This window comes from Thamnophis elegans, chromosome Z (genome assembly GCF_009769535.1).
Source record: "Thamnophis elegans isolate rThaEle1 chromosome Z, rThaEle1.pri, whole genome shotgun sequence".
Taxonomy (NCBI): Eukaryota; Metazoa; Chordata; class Lepidosauria; order Squamata; family Colubridae; genus Thamnophis; species Thamnophis elegans.
The window spans coordinates 96807746-96822292 of NC_045558.1; the positions used below are offsets into that span (position 1 = coordinate 96807746).

General features: G+C 40.2%; 1 protein-coding gene across 5 annotated transcripts in view; it reads left to right on the forward strand.

Moving 5' to 3' along the window:
• The first annotated feature begins 416 nt into the window (after positions 1 to 416).
• The window catches only part of RARA (retinoic acid receptor alpha), a 211055-nt gene continuing 196924 nt past the window's right edge, over positions 417 to 14547 (forward strand). For all 5 annotated transcript variants that reach the window (XM_032236703.1, XM_032236701.1, XM_032236709.1 and 2 more), the window contains exon 1: positions 417 to 626. The gene's annotated coding sequence lies outside the window, so the exon portion shown is untranslated. The remainder of the gene's footprint in view (positions 627 to 14547) is intronic.

The window sequence follows — 14547 nt, forward strand, 5'->3', positions numbered from 1 at the left end:
GCACTTACTGTAATTATGAAATGGATAACAATCCTAGGCCGTGCTTTTGTTTCAAACCATTCTTTGGATCACCTTTGAGATGGCTGAAATCCAAAAGGTCCTATGTTTACATTTCTATATATTTTTGTATTTTCTGGTGGAAGTAATATATAACACTGCAGGGCGACCTATAAAAACCATGTGATTTTACCTGCACCAGCATTTCAGTGATGGGCAAAAGCCTCTCCAAGTTTTTTTTTTTTAAATCCGTCCTGCTTGCTTGGGAAATAGGTCGCAGAACGGTTTCATCAGCTTTCCTTTATTGATTTCCAACGCCAATTTGTGGCAGCAAACTTTGTACTCTCCTCCCGCCACATCCCTCTTCTTTTTCCCAAGTGACCTTTGCTATGGAAAGAAAGTTCCAAAACAAACCCAGAGCAGGGTCATTACCTGCTTTGTGGCGGCTGTGCGAAAGCCAAGACTGGCGTAGAAGGGTATTAGGACCCAGTGGGAGCGGGATTTCGCTTGCCGCTTAGCAGACAGTCCATACCCTAAGCGAGACAGGGGGAATCCTGTTTTCCACCAAGAAGGGCTTCCCCGAGGATCTGAAGAGTCCCGGCTCCCCTGGCATCCCCATCCTTTACCAGGTAAGCAGCCTATCGTCTCTCTCTCTCTCTGCTTACCGTACGTAGACCATACTTAAATATAATCATTTACACTCTGGATAGAAAGAGAATGCCTTGTCGCTTTTCGTTTAATAAGACCCTCCCCCCTCCCGTCTGATCTTCGCTTCCTCTCCTTTAAGGGGTTTCCAGCTAGCAGATGCTCCTGCCGACGTAAGCGCTGCTGCCCACCAGAAAGTTGTGCGTGGGAAGAGGAGAGGATGGCTGGGTTTGTGGGTTCCACGGCTTGTGTAACACTCGTAAAATCTCTCTATAACATTTTTAGCCCTCCCCATTTGTCAGGGAATGTCCGCCTAGAGATGGCTTGCAAAGTTGGGACGGGCTTGGCATACCGTCGGATCAACTTTAGGTGGGTTTATGTGTCCCCCCCCCCTTCCGTTTTCTTCCATTAGCTGATACCGAGGGCAAAAAAAAATTATGCAGGGGATAGGTTAGCATGGTTGAAATTAATGGGCTCAGGCAGTTGAGGTCAGAGTTTAATGAAGAACAATTTAGGACCAGCAACAGTAAGCTGAATCTCAATTCTGTAATGGGATAATTGTATAAATGTCTCTTCTATATTCTTTGAGGAACAGCAGGCTTCACATTTGTTTTTTTTTAAATAGTTTAAAGTGATTACTTCCATTTTATGGATGTAGTAATTCAAGGCAAGGCAACACATGGAGTTGATTGCATGGGGCAGGGTATCCTCATCCAGGTTTTTTAGGCCTATGCAACTCCGGAAGCATTTCTGGGTCAAGACTGGATTCAAAGTTCAGTTCTAAAAAAAGATTGTTGGTGCTATTTTGCTTATTTGCCACCATTCTTTATAGGTCTTTTGCAAGACAGCACAAATGTCTAAACTATCCTGAACAAATTGTTATATATATATATATATATATATATATATATATATATATATATATATATATATATATATATATATATATATATATATATATACACACACACACACACACACACACACACACACACACACATATATGTACATACATACATACATACATACATACATACATATATATGGATAGTGGTTAAAGGTTTTTTGTTTGGAGGTAAATAGCTGGATGAATGATATATATATGAGCTATATTTCAGTCTCAATTGTCAGGCTACTTCCTTCAAATCTCTAAGGAGGTGCTTCCAAAATTGGCATTATCTATTAACTAGGTGCAAGGGACGTAGTGGCTAAGATGCTGAGCTTGTTAATCAGAAAGGTCAGCAGTCCAGCGGTTTGAATCCGTAGCTCCGCGTAACGGAGTGAGCTTACTTGTCCCAGCTTCTGCCAACCTAGCAGTTTGAAAGCATGTAAAAATGCAAGTAGAAAAATAGGGACCAGCTTTGGTAGGAAGGTAACAGTATTCCATGCGTCTTCAGTGTTTAATCATGCTGGCCACATGACCACGGAGAGGTCTTTGGACAGTGCTAGCTCTTTGGCTTTAAAATGGAGATGAGCACCACCGAATAGAGTCAGGAACAATTAGCACATATGTGTGACGGGAACCTTTACCTATACCTATTAACAAAGTATGATGTTCCTAGACAATCTCAAAAACTATTGGTTCCTAACAGGAATAAAAGTAGACTTCTTCTGTTGATAGATGAGAAATTAAGATTAGTTTCAATTGAAGTAAAGTTCTTCCTTGCTTGGTTTGTGAGGAAAACATGACAAATTTTTATTTTCTCCAGAATTTGATCCATAAGTCAGCCTCTTCTAACTAAGCTTTTTTGGGCTATAGCTCTCATCAATGAGCCAAGTTCATTTTAGATGACGGGAACCATAATCTAACCTCATTGGTGATTGCCAGGGTAGAAATGAAAGATATAGGATTCCCTTTTCTACAATTAATATGAATAACTAAATGCAGGGGTACCTTAAAATACATTTAATGAAGTCCCTTGAGAGAAGGGAAGAGTCTGAGATTTTTGTAAGGGTTAAATAGAATTAGTGAAAAACTTCAGATCAATAGCTGTAGTAGTGCAAATATAATCTTAAAATTAGGTTCTGACCATAGAGGGTGTGAAATTTAGGAAATAACACCTGGGAAGAACTTTGCCTGAATTATATCATGATTATATGCAGAACAATATGGAAGAGCTATTTTGGCTGAAGATGATGGGAGGTTACCAGTGCATCTCAAGGATAACATGCTAATTGACTGCAATATTTTCTGCTACTCTTGTCTAAGTAGAGGAGAATCATTGCTGGATCCAAATCCTTACCAATTGTTTCATTTTGCTAGAGAAAAAATAATTCCCTCACCACTGTCAAACTATTCACTAAGTCTGCATTACTATTATTATTAGTCTTCTCATTGTTCCTATCACCCATCTCCTCCCCCTTAAGGACTGCATGACTGTAACTTTATTGCTGTATCCTTAGAATTTATATTGATATTGATTGTTTCCTCATTGCTTATTTGTACCCTATGACTATCATTAAGTATTATACCTTATGATTCTTGACAAATGTATTTTGTCTTTTTATGTATACTGAGAACTTATGCACCAAAGACAAATTCCTTGTGTGTCCAATCACACTTGGCCAATAAAGATTTCTATTCTATTCTATTCTACTCTATTTCTATTTGTTAAATGGAGGAAAAGTAGAGTGTGTTAGTAGTCACTGGGTTATTTATTTAACTAAATCTTTTACTTCACTGTGGAAAGGTTATTTTTCTGAATTTTGTGGCATTATTGCTTCACAATTACTTTGTTTTGCAAGGAAGAAAGTTGAAACTTAGCAGAGTTGAAAGAAGTTCTTTTTTTAATATTAGTGGAAGAGAAACATCAATTTGTATGGTGATAATAGGTTATTTAAGAAATAGTTCCTTCTTTATATTAATATCTGTTCTCATAGGGCACAGTTGGCTAATCTGAAAATTTAAGGGCTTTGTCAACCTCTCCTCTTCTACATGGTCCTACCTTCACTCGCTAGTAGCATCATTTATGTTAATATCTGCACATATAGCATCTCTACTGGGCCAGCTGGACAGTCAGTCTTCCTTCAATCTTTCTAGTGTGGAAGGAGAAGACATCTGAGGCTTTTAGCATTGTTACAGTGGCGCCTTAACTATCTACCTCTCAAGGCAAGGAATAAGCAATCAAAGATGACTGACTGCCACATTGAAAATAATGCACCATTGTCAGGTGGAAACTGGGCTATTAAATTTTCTGGAGAAGCTGAGATTGAGTGAAAGGTGGTTCTGTGTTCCCCAATGGATCAATGATGTAATGGTTGAAGCTTGAGTTTAAATGCTGCACCAGATTTCAATAAAGCCCATGATGTCTGATTGCCTCAAACCTTGGTTTCTTCTTAAAGCTTGAGATGAACAAACTGGAAAAGTTGACTTCTTCAATCCATCAATTTGTGGGATTCCTGCATGACTAGATGTTTTTGAGTTAGTTTAAAAACATTTTTTTCATATGGAATTATGTTTCTATAGTGTTGATGAAACTAAAGCTGTTGTGTTGAATATATTTCTGATTGCCTTGAGGTAAATGGTACACTGAGAATGGACATGCTTAACACAGTGTGCTGTGTTAGTTAAAGATTTAATAATTTTATTTGCATTACATGCTAAGCTTGGATATGTTTACTCTTGGTTAGGTATTTTGGGTTTAATGTATCAGGTGAATCAATGTAATTTGGTTAATTTACAATTCAATGCAAATGTGTCAACTGTAATTGTATTAAATGTAAACTTATGCACTTATAGCTTGAAACTAAAGATTTCTGTTTGATGGTAGGGCAGATGTTGTAAATGTGCAAGAAAATAAGCTCTGCTTTGAAACCCTTCCTTGTATTATTATATGTATAGCAACTGTGATATAGGAAGAAAGGAAAAAAAAGCTCACAGTGGTTTGAGAAATGTACTTTATGCTTCCTACAATTTTCCTACTTCGTGTATTTTGAAGCAGAAAACTGTCTCCACACCAAAAGATGTGAAAAGAATTGTGTTCAAAACTGTATGACATCTATGGTGGCTCATTCCTACATTAGGACACTGATTGTGCTAGTATTATGCTGGAATTTATCTTGAAGATGGGTCTAATTTCAGGATGTAGCTGATTAGAAGGGTTTTTTTTAAAGACTTCCTTTCAATGACCAAATGTCTCCCATATTCTGCATTCTTAGTTGGGAGAAAGAAATGGATATGTAGATATGTACAGGTGAAACATTGTACAAAAGTTCATTTATTTCAGTAATGCAACTTAAAAGGTGAAACTAATATATGAGATAGACTCATTACATGCAAAGCAAGATAGTTCAAGCCGTGATTTGTCATAATTGTGATGATTATGGCTTACAGCTCATAAAAACCCCAAATCCACAATCTCAGAAAAATAGAATATTGGGAAAAGGTGCAATATTCTAGGCTCAAAGTGTCCCACTCTAATCAGCTAATTAAGCCATAACACCTGCAAAGGATTCCTGAGCCTTTAAAAAGTCTCTCAGTCTGGTTCAGTAGGAATCACAATCATGGGAAAGACTGCTGACCTGACAGTTGTGCAGAAAACCATCATTGACACCCTCCATAAGGAGAGAAAGCCTCAAAAGGTAATTGCAAAAGAAGTTGGATGTTCCCAAAGTGCTGTATCAAAGCACATTCATAGAAAGTTATGTGGAAGGGAAAGTGTGGAAGAAAAAGGTGCACAAGCAGCAGGGATGACCGCAGCCTGGAGAGGATTGTCAGAAAAAGGCCATTCAAAAGTGTTGGGGACTTTCACAACTGGACTGAGGCTGGAGGACTGAGGCTGGAGTCAGTGCATCAAGAGCCACCATACACAGACAGATCCTGGACATGGGCTTCAAATGTTGTATTCCTCTTGTCAAGCTGCTCCTGAACAACAAACAATGTCAGAAGCATCTTACCTGGGTTAAAAAAAAACAGACCTGGGCTGTTGCTCAGTGATCCAAAGTTCTCTTTTCTTATGAGAGCAACTTTTGCATCTCATTTGGAAACCAAGAATCCAGAGTATGGAGGAAGAATGAAGAGGCACACACTGCAAGATGCTTGAAGTCTAGTGTGAAGTTTCCACAGTCTGTGTTGATTTGGGGAGCCATGTTATCTGCTGGTGTTGATCCACTTGTTTCATTAAGTCCAGGGTCAACGCAGCCATCTACCAGGAGATTTTGGAGATTCTGAAGCACTTCATGCTTCCTTCTGCAGATGAGGTTTATGGGGATGCTGACTTCATTTTCCAGCAGGACTTGGCACCTGTCCACACTGCCAAAAGCACCAAAACCTGGTTCAATGACCAGGTTTTGGTGCTTTTGGCAGTTAACTATGCTTGATTGGCCAGCAAACTTGCCTGACCTGAACCCCATAGAGAATCTATGAGGCATTGCCAAGAGAAAGATGAGAGACATGAGACTGAACAAAGCAGAAGAGCTGAAAGCCGCGATTGAAGCATCCTGGTCTTCCATAACACCTCAGCAGTGCCACAGGCTGATAGCTTCCATGCCACGCCGCATTGAGGCAGTAATTGCTGCAAAAGGGGCCCAGACCAAGTACTGAGTACATATGCATGCTTATACTTTCCAGAAGTCCGATATTGTTCTATGTACAATCCTTGTTTTATTGATTGCATGTAATATTCTAATTTTCTGAGATGGTGGATTTGGGGTTTTCATGAGCTGTAAGTCATAATCATCACAATTATGACAAATCACGGCTTGAACTATCTTGCTTTGCATGTAATGAGTCTTATGTCATATATTAGTTTCACCTTTTAAGTTGCATTCCTGAAATAAATTAACTTTTGCACGATATTCTAATTTTTCGAGTTTGACCTGTATGTGTATTAAAATGACATAAAATAGTGTGCAAGCATTCAAGTTCTTCAGAACTTCTCTTCCAGATCTAGACATGTCCTGTAGCAAAATTATGCAATTTCTTTTCTGGGCAAAGACAACTTTATGTTTATATTTCAATTAAATTAACTCTGAGTATATCTGCTTTCTAGTGTTTAATAATTTTCTTGTTTTATATCATTACCATCTTGTAGAGCAGGTTCTATGCATTTGTCTAAAAAGTTTTTTTTTAAAGAACAGTGACTTTAAAAAGCTTGGTCTTCTGCAGGGCATCTCAGTTCTTTCTACCAGTACTGAGCAGAATGTGGAATTTCCCCTGGGTGCTAGCATTTCCATTCCATGGAAGGTCAAAACTCTTGGGCACTTTGGGAGAACAAGTGGAGGAGGAGGGAATGGATGGCTTGTCCATTCTCCTCCTCCTCACTGCTTCTGGGTCTCTCTAGTTTCAATTGACCAATTGAATCCTTGTGTGTGAATTAATCAGATCTGACAGCTGAAAAACACTTTGTTGGCTTTTAAGGACAGAAATTGGCAGCAGGGAGGGTGGAAGAGGCCATCTGGAAAAATGAGAAATACATGAAGTACACATTGATCACTTGCTGTCCACTTGATTATAAACTGCAAAAATGCCTGAGACAGTCTAGAATAGACCTTATCCAACTGGTGCCCTCCAGGTGTGTTGTATTTTAATTCTTATAATTCTCATTCAAGGATTTATACATGACATGTGGTCCACCTAAAAAGTCATCAGACTGGAAAAAGTTGATTTCAGTGCTAGGCTTTTTCAATGGAGGGTCCTCGGATGATGCAGTATTGCAGGCTAACTCTGCCCCCAGCGTACAGTTCAATCCGGATGGGGCTCATGGTTGACTCAGGCTTTCATCCTTCCAATGTTGATAAAATGAGGACCCAGATTATTGGCAGCAAAATGTTGATGTTGTAAACCATGGGTGTCAAACTTGATCATGTCACATGATGTACCATGACTTTTTTTGCCTTTGTGGAGCCAGGGTGGACATGGCCTGAATGTGACATATCCGGCCCATGGGCCATTAGTTTGACAGGCCTATTGTAAACTGCCCAGAGAGTACTATAAATATAAGCCTAAATGCTATTGCTATATCTAATCTCTGATAACAGGGCATGTTGACTGGCATAGGTAAAGACAAAGATTTCCCTTGCCTATATGTGATAGTCATTCCCAACTCTAGAGGGTGGTGCTCATCTCCATTTTAAAGCCAAAGAGCCAACACTGTCTGAAGATGACTCTGTGGTCATATGGTCAGCATGACTAAATGTCAAAGGCGCACGGAACACAGTTACCTTCCCACTAAAGGTGGTCCCTATTTTTCTACTTGCATTTTTACATGCTGCTAGGTTGGCAGAAGCTGGGACAAGTAACAGGAGCTCACTCCATTATGCAGCAATAGGGATTCGAACTGCCAACCTTTCTGATCGACAAGCTCAGCGTCTTAGCCACTGAGTCATCATGTCCCTGTTGACTGGCATAATGGGATTTATTTCAACAACTTTTGGAGATATAAGATGATGTTTTGCCAGATAAGTGTATGCTGACACTCAAGTGTAAAAATTTGTGGAAACGTATTACCAAGAAAAGGATTTCAGTGTAGAAAAGTGTTCCATGTTAATGTAAGGAACTGAGCAGCTGTCGTGAAATTGCCTTAATATTCACTGAAGAAAAAATTGTCTAGTGTGGGTACTTTGTCTTGAAGGCCAACTCTGGCTCAGCCTAAGTTATTGTGACCCTTAACCACCTCTGACTTTCTAGATGAGACAAGCCCATTTCTATTCCCTGGAAGTCTTCTCAGCATTTAGTGCCTTTGTCCATGTCTGTGTATCTAAAAAGGAAGATGCGCTACAAAGCTGCAAATCCAAGTCTGATTTTGTCCCACTATTACTAGCTATGCTGTTTGATGCCCCGCCCCCCCCTTAACTGGAAAAATATCCCCTTGTCTCGTGATTTTATTCTGAATGCCAAAAAAAAAGAAGAGTTGGGATTTCCAGAGATTCTTTAGTTATGGCTTGTCCTTTCTGAATTAGAAAGAAAATGGAATTTCCGTTTTGTATATTGTAATTACTACCGAACCTTAACTAAATGTCTATGCCACTCACCTCTGCCACCCCCACATGTTCTCAACATGTATTAGGCTATTATCTAACTGGGGCAATAGGTGAACTCATCTAGAAAACTTCAACTATTAAAGCTCATTTTCCTCCGGGCCTCACATTTATTTTTTCTTGGGTTTACCAAATACAATACTAAATTCAAACATGATCTAGTACAGGGCTGTCAAACGTCCGGCCCGTGGGCCAGATGCATCATGCATTGGCACACCCACGCCCGGTTTAGCAAAGGGGGAAAAAAAGTCCCAATATGTCAGGTGATGCCACCATGCGCTCTACATGGGGCAGCCCTTGAAGAGCATTCGGAGACTTCAGCTTGTCCAGAATGCAGCCGCGCGAGCGATTGTGGGTGCACCTCAGTACACCCACGTCACACCTATCCTCTGCGAGCTGCACTATTGGTCTTCGGATACGCTTCAAGGTGCTAGTCGTCACTTATAAAGCCCTTCATGGTATTGGACCTGGGTACTTGAGAGACTGCCTGCTGCCAATTACCTCCAACAGCCCTTTTAGATCCCACAGACTAGGCCTCCTCTGAATTCCATCTACCGGCCAATGCCGATTGGCTACCACCCGGAGGAGGGCCTTCTCTGTGGCTGCTCTGGCCCTCTGGAACGAGCTCCCCGTGGAGATTCGGACCCTCACCACCCTTCAGGCTTTCCGCAAAGCCCTTAAAACCTGGCTGTTCCGACAGGCCTGGGGCTGACGAATTCCCATCCCCGCTCGAATTGTGTGGTTGTTGATTGTTTTTAAATTGTTGTAGTTGTTTGTCTGTTGTTTTCCTCTTGCTTGTATTCCCCCCCCCTATTTTGGTTTGTGAGCCGCCCTGAGTCCCTCTGGGAATAGGGCGGCATAGAAATGCAATAAATCAAATCAAATCAAATGATGACATGCATTTGACACCCTTGATCTAGTAGGAACTATCACAAGCACTTGTGGTCACTGATGTTTTTAAGGAAAAGTAGGAAAAGCTAGTTCCTTCAATCTTGGTACACATACACAGATTTCTCAGTGGTCTGGTGCAGTTAGAAACGTAAAAGGAGTTACATGTTAAATATTAAAATGTTATTCTAGTTGAGGTATATGTTCTTACACCTTTTAGGATAATTCCTAGTCCTGAGGAACTAGCAGTTTGAAGGCCAAAATTATTTCTTACCATCCTAGAGGAGAGGACATGGAATAATGATTTTAAATTATAAGAAAGCAAATTCTGTTTGAAATTTAAGAAAACTTTTCTAACAGAAGAGTAGATCAATAATGAAACAATTATTGAAAGAGATGGTATGTTCCTCTTTGTCTTAGTATATGCAAGAAGAAGCTGTGAAGCTAACTGAATTTTGATTCTTGCACTGAATGAGGGTATGTATTTGATTCAAGAATCTGAATGGTTTCTTCCATCTGTCTTATGATTTTGTGAAGAGGAAGGGCAAGTGAGACAGGTTACAGGCAATCAAATGCAAACACTTTATAGAAAACATATTGTGAAGAAAAGGAGATGTTGGTGGTGTCATAGTGCAGAGAGAATTCTGGATATATAATAGATATAATAGATATATAATCTGAAATGTCAGTTGATTATTGCTATAATATGCCTGCCCAGCATGCATGTTGAGAAAAAGCTGCACAGAAGCTACTGCTCTTTGCTTTATGTTCTGTGTTTGTAATGTCAGAATGAGAGAAAGTACAGACACTGGCCCTTGCAGGCATAGACAATGTGAAAAGGACACTAAGATGTTGAGTACTGAAGTGTTGGCTGGACTTCTGACTTGGGGAGAATTGTTTCCTAGCAGTGGTTTGCGTTCACACTTTTTTAGAAATTACCTTTAATTTCACTGAGAGCATCTATAAAGGGGCAGGAGCCGGAAGAAGGCGAAAAGTGTTGCTGTAATAAGGCAGAATAGCCACTGGGTGCCGCTGTTGCTAAGAGTAAGAGGGAACCGTTTTAGGGTAGGGATTCTGGGAGTGGGCATATGTATCTGACCCAAACTGAGGCAGTTGGATTTTAAAGTAGATCCATGCATTATCTCCTCAGTTCCCCAATTTTTTTTAAAAAGAGGAATAGTGGCCAGATGTATTCCCATGGTCATAATAATATTTGATTTTTTAATTAGTTTTTGTTGTTATTTTTCTGCTTCGTCCATGACTGCCTAGAACAATGAAAAATTGCAATTTGCTGTGTTCCAATAAATATATATAGTTCACTGTAGATTTTGGATATATCCCTTTGAAAGGGTTCCCACACTACGTTAGCCTCAAGTAAAATAGACTTGAGGTACTTCTGTGGCTCAGTCCATCAAGGCAATCCAGCCATTGATTTCATATGTTGTACAACCTGGCCATTACATTAGGCTATAATATGATTTATTTGTTTGGACATAGCATGATATCTGAACCCAGCAACTGTGTTTTGTTGATCTGTTTAGTGTGTTGCATGGTCTCAGGCTTTGTGTCTCATCAGTGTTCCTTCGTTGCAATGTTGGCTTCCACTGTGTGGCCACAGCCTCCTCGGGTCATCCTGGACTCAAACTTGGGCCCAGCTCTCCTGGCCTGGCGCCCCAGCACCACCACCCCTCCCTTCCCGCCAGCTAGCCTCTCCGTCTTGCTGACCTTTCTCCAACTTGGCAGTGAGTGGAAGTTGTGGCTTGGAGCCTGATTGGGAGGGAAACTTGGGGAGGGGGAGAATTACCAGCCCAGAGTTAACTAGTTGCTATCCATAAGGCCCTTTTCAGACCATCTTAAAATCAGCAAAACCTTGCTTTCTAGGAATGGGGGAGGGGGTAAGATTCTGCTCCCTCCTATCAAAACTCACTAGGAGACACAAAAGCCTTGCTAGCTCTAGAAACATTTCGTTGTTCACCCATTTGCACCTTTGTCTAATTCCAGAAATGCAAGATTTCGTTCTAAGTCAGGAGACTAGATTTGCCTTCCAGAAGTTTCACACTGAGATTTCTTCCTTAGGTGCTGTGCCTCATAATCCCGACATTCCAATTCTCAGAAGCTATTTCAACAATGCCATGTTAATTGTGCTTTTGAGCTCAATACTGCAGATATACTGTTTGTCAGATGATTTGTACCTAAAGCTCCCAGCTGCTATTCTAAAGAATAGCAAAATTGTGGTTCTTTTACTCCTTGTTGCCCTTAATCTTCCCCCTCCCTCTCTGAAGCTGCAGAGAGAACCAAGAAGTTCTTGCTCTTCCGTGTTCATAGGCTGAGCTACATTCAGTCTACTCCTAAGCGGATAACATCCCCTAGTGGCTATTAATAGTACACAGTCCCCAACGTGTGTGCATTACGTGCTTGACAGACTAAGAGGTGAGCAAGGAGGAAAGGAAATACATGCCAGGTTCAGATCAGGATTCTGGCCTCTTCAGGGAATGGGTTGTGTGCCAACTGCTTGGCACATCCCACCATTCCCTCTTGCTGCTATGGAGACTGGCTTTGCCCTGGGGAATCCCTGCACAAAACTGCATCGACTAGAAGGGAGATTATGGGCAAAAACTGAAGGAGAGAGGACACATTATATATATGCTATACTTTTCTCAACACTCACCGTACTTAGATCTAGGTATGTCTAGAGTTTCTGCCATCATTTGGGATAACAACAGATCTGGATGAAGAGGCAGCTGAACTGGAGGTCCCACCCAAATATACAGTGGAAGCAGTGATGGGATTCAACATTTTTTACTACTGGTTCTGTGGGCGTGGCTTGTGGGCGTGGCATGACTTGGTGGGCATGGCAGGGTGAGGATACTGTATAATGGGGGAGGATACTGTATAATCTCCATTCCCTCACTGCTCTAGGGGAAGGTTACTGCAAAATCCCCATTTCTTCTTGATCAGCTGAGATTTGGGAGGCAGAGAATAGATGGGGGCAGGGCAAGATAGAGGTGGTATTGGTGGGCATGGCATGGGGAGGATACTGTAAACTCTCCATTCCCTCCCCACTCCAGGAGAAGGTTACTGCAAAATCCCCATTTATTCCCAATCAGCTGGGACTCGGAAGGCAGAGAATAGATGGGGGTGGGGCCAGTCAGAGGTAGAATTTACCGGTTCTCTGAACAACTCAAAATTTACACTACCTGCTGAATACCACCTCTGAGTGGCAGGATTAATTTGGAAGTGGTCAGCATTAACAAACCTGGTAAAAGCTGTATATACAATTCTCTGAGCTAGTTTGCTAGCCTTCTTTGCAGAACAAGGCATCCTGCCTCCAGTATTAAAGTTGAGCTAATAACTAGTCAGCTTCTCCTTATGCTGTGAAGTGTGACACCATCATGTATATAGAATAAGTTAGGGACTAAGGCAGAAGGAGGTGCTAAGTTTGGGGGTGGGGGAGATAATATCATTCTGAGAATCTCTACAATTGGTACTCTACTTTCTGAGAAGAAGAAATCTTAGTGATTATGTGGGCATACATGGAATGGTTGTAGATGCTTCCTTTCAAGACAGATTGTCTTAGGGGAAGAAAGACACTGTCTGTCTCCTTCTTTTTAGGTACAATACAAAGCTACAAATCTTGGTCTTTACATCTACACCATTCAAAGTACCCAGAAGCAAGTTAGCCATCCTTCTCTAGGTGAACCTGAACCGAGGTTCTGTTCCGAGTATGTCCCCCAACCCAAGTGAGAGGGGGATAAAAATAAGACACTGTCTCTTTTCTGAAGCCGTACCTTGATTATGCAACATTTTCTCTTAGGACATTTTGTAGTGCATCCATTTTTACCTTTGAGGTGTCAGATCTTTTCTTCGCTGAAGCTGTTGGTGAGCTGTTTAATGGACAATTAGTCATCCTGGGTATTTGAGCTGAGGTTTACTATGTTGCTGCAACAAGACTTTATTGTTCCCTGTGCTCTTTGTACCAAAATTTAGAGTCTTTGACTAGCCTTCCTTTGAAGTAGACCAAAGAATGTATGGTTTTGAACATTGTAAGACTGACTTTGAAACAGAATTGTGTACAAATGATGAACATATTATTGCTAAGTTGTATAAACTTTATGGACATTTGAAACAGAACAACAGCTGAAATAATGTATGATAGAGTGGGCTGAAAATTTTGGTTACAATACACAGATGGAACAATGGAAAATATGTGGCTGAAAGAACTGAAATTTACATTATTTTACAATAATTGAGGTTTTTTTAAATAAAATTATTAGTGTCACCAGAAAAATTGCCTGGAATATATATACTTCAAATTTATGTTGGAAATGTGAGAAAGGTCATTCTATCATGTTTCATGAATGTGTAAAAAAGCTTAAAAAAGGATTCAAGTTCCTACATTGATTTTAAACAATATACAACTGAAACCAGAGGTTTTTCTTTCTTTTGGGATTGAGCTGAAAAAAAGTCTAAAAACCAAGAATATTTGATAAATATAGCAAGATTATTACATGCACAAAGATGGAAAGATTTGGCACTACCCACAATGGAAGAATGATTGCTGAAGATGATGGGAGACTTACTGAGATGGCTAAATTGATTTCTGTGATGAGACATAAGCTAATATATGCATTTATTGCTGACTTGAAAGCCCTTACAGACTTTTTATGTGAAACAGAAGAAAAGTGTCATTTATGGTTTTGATGATCGGATGAAACAGATTATAGATAGAAGACAGCTATGTTGTAACCATAGATTAAGAGGTAAATCTATGATAGTACTTCTGTGACAAAGATTAGAAATCATTTTTTCAGTTTCTAGTTTATTGGTATTTGTATGCCGCCCACTCCAGTTTTTGTACTTTTTTCTTTTCTATATTTTTTTGCCTTTCTTGCACTTTTAGCTTTCTTGTTTAACTTTTACTTCTTTTCTTATTCTTCTTTATGTTGGTTTGTAGTAGTTTTAATCTTGTTTTGTAAAAATCTTTTATATGATGAGCCGAGGTGGCGCAGTGGTTAAATGCAGCACTGCAGGCTACTGCTA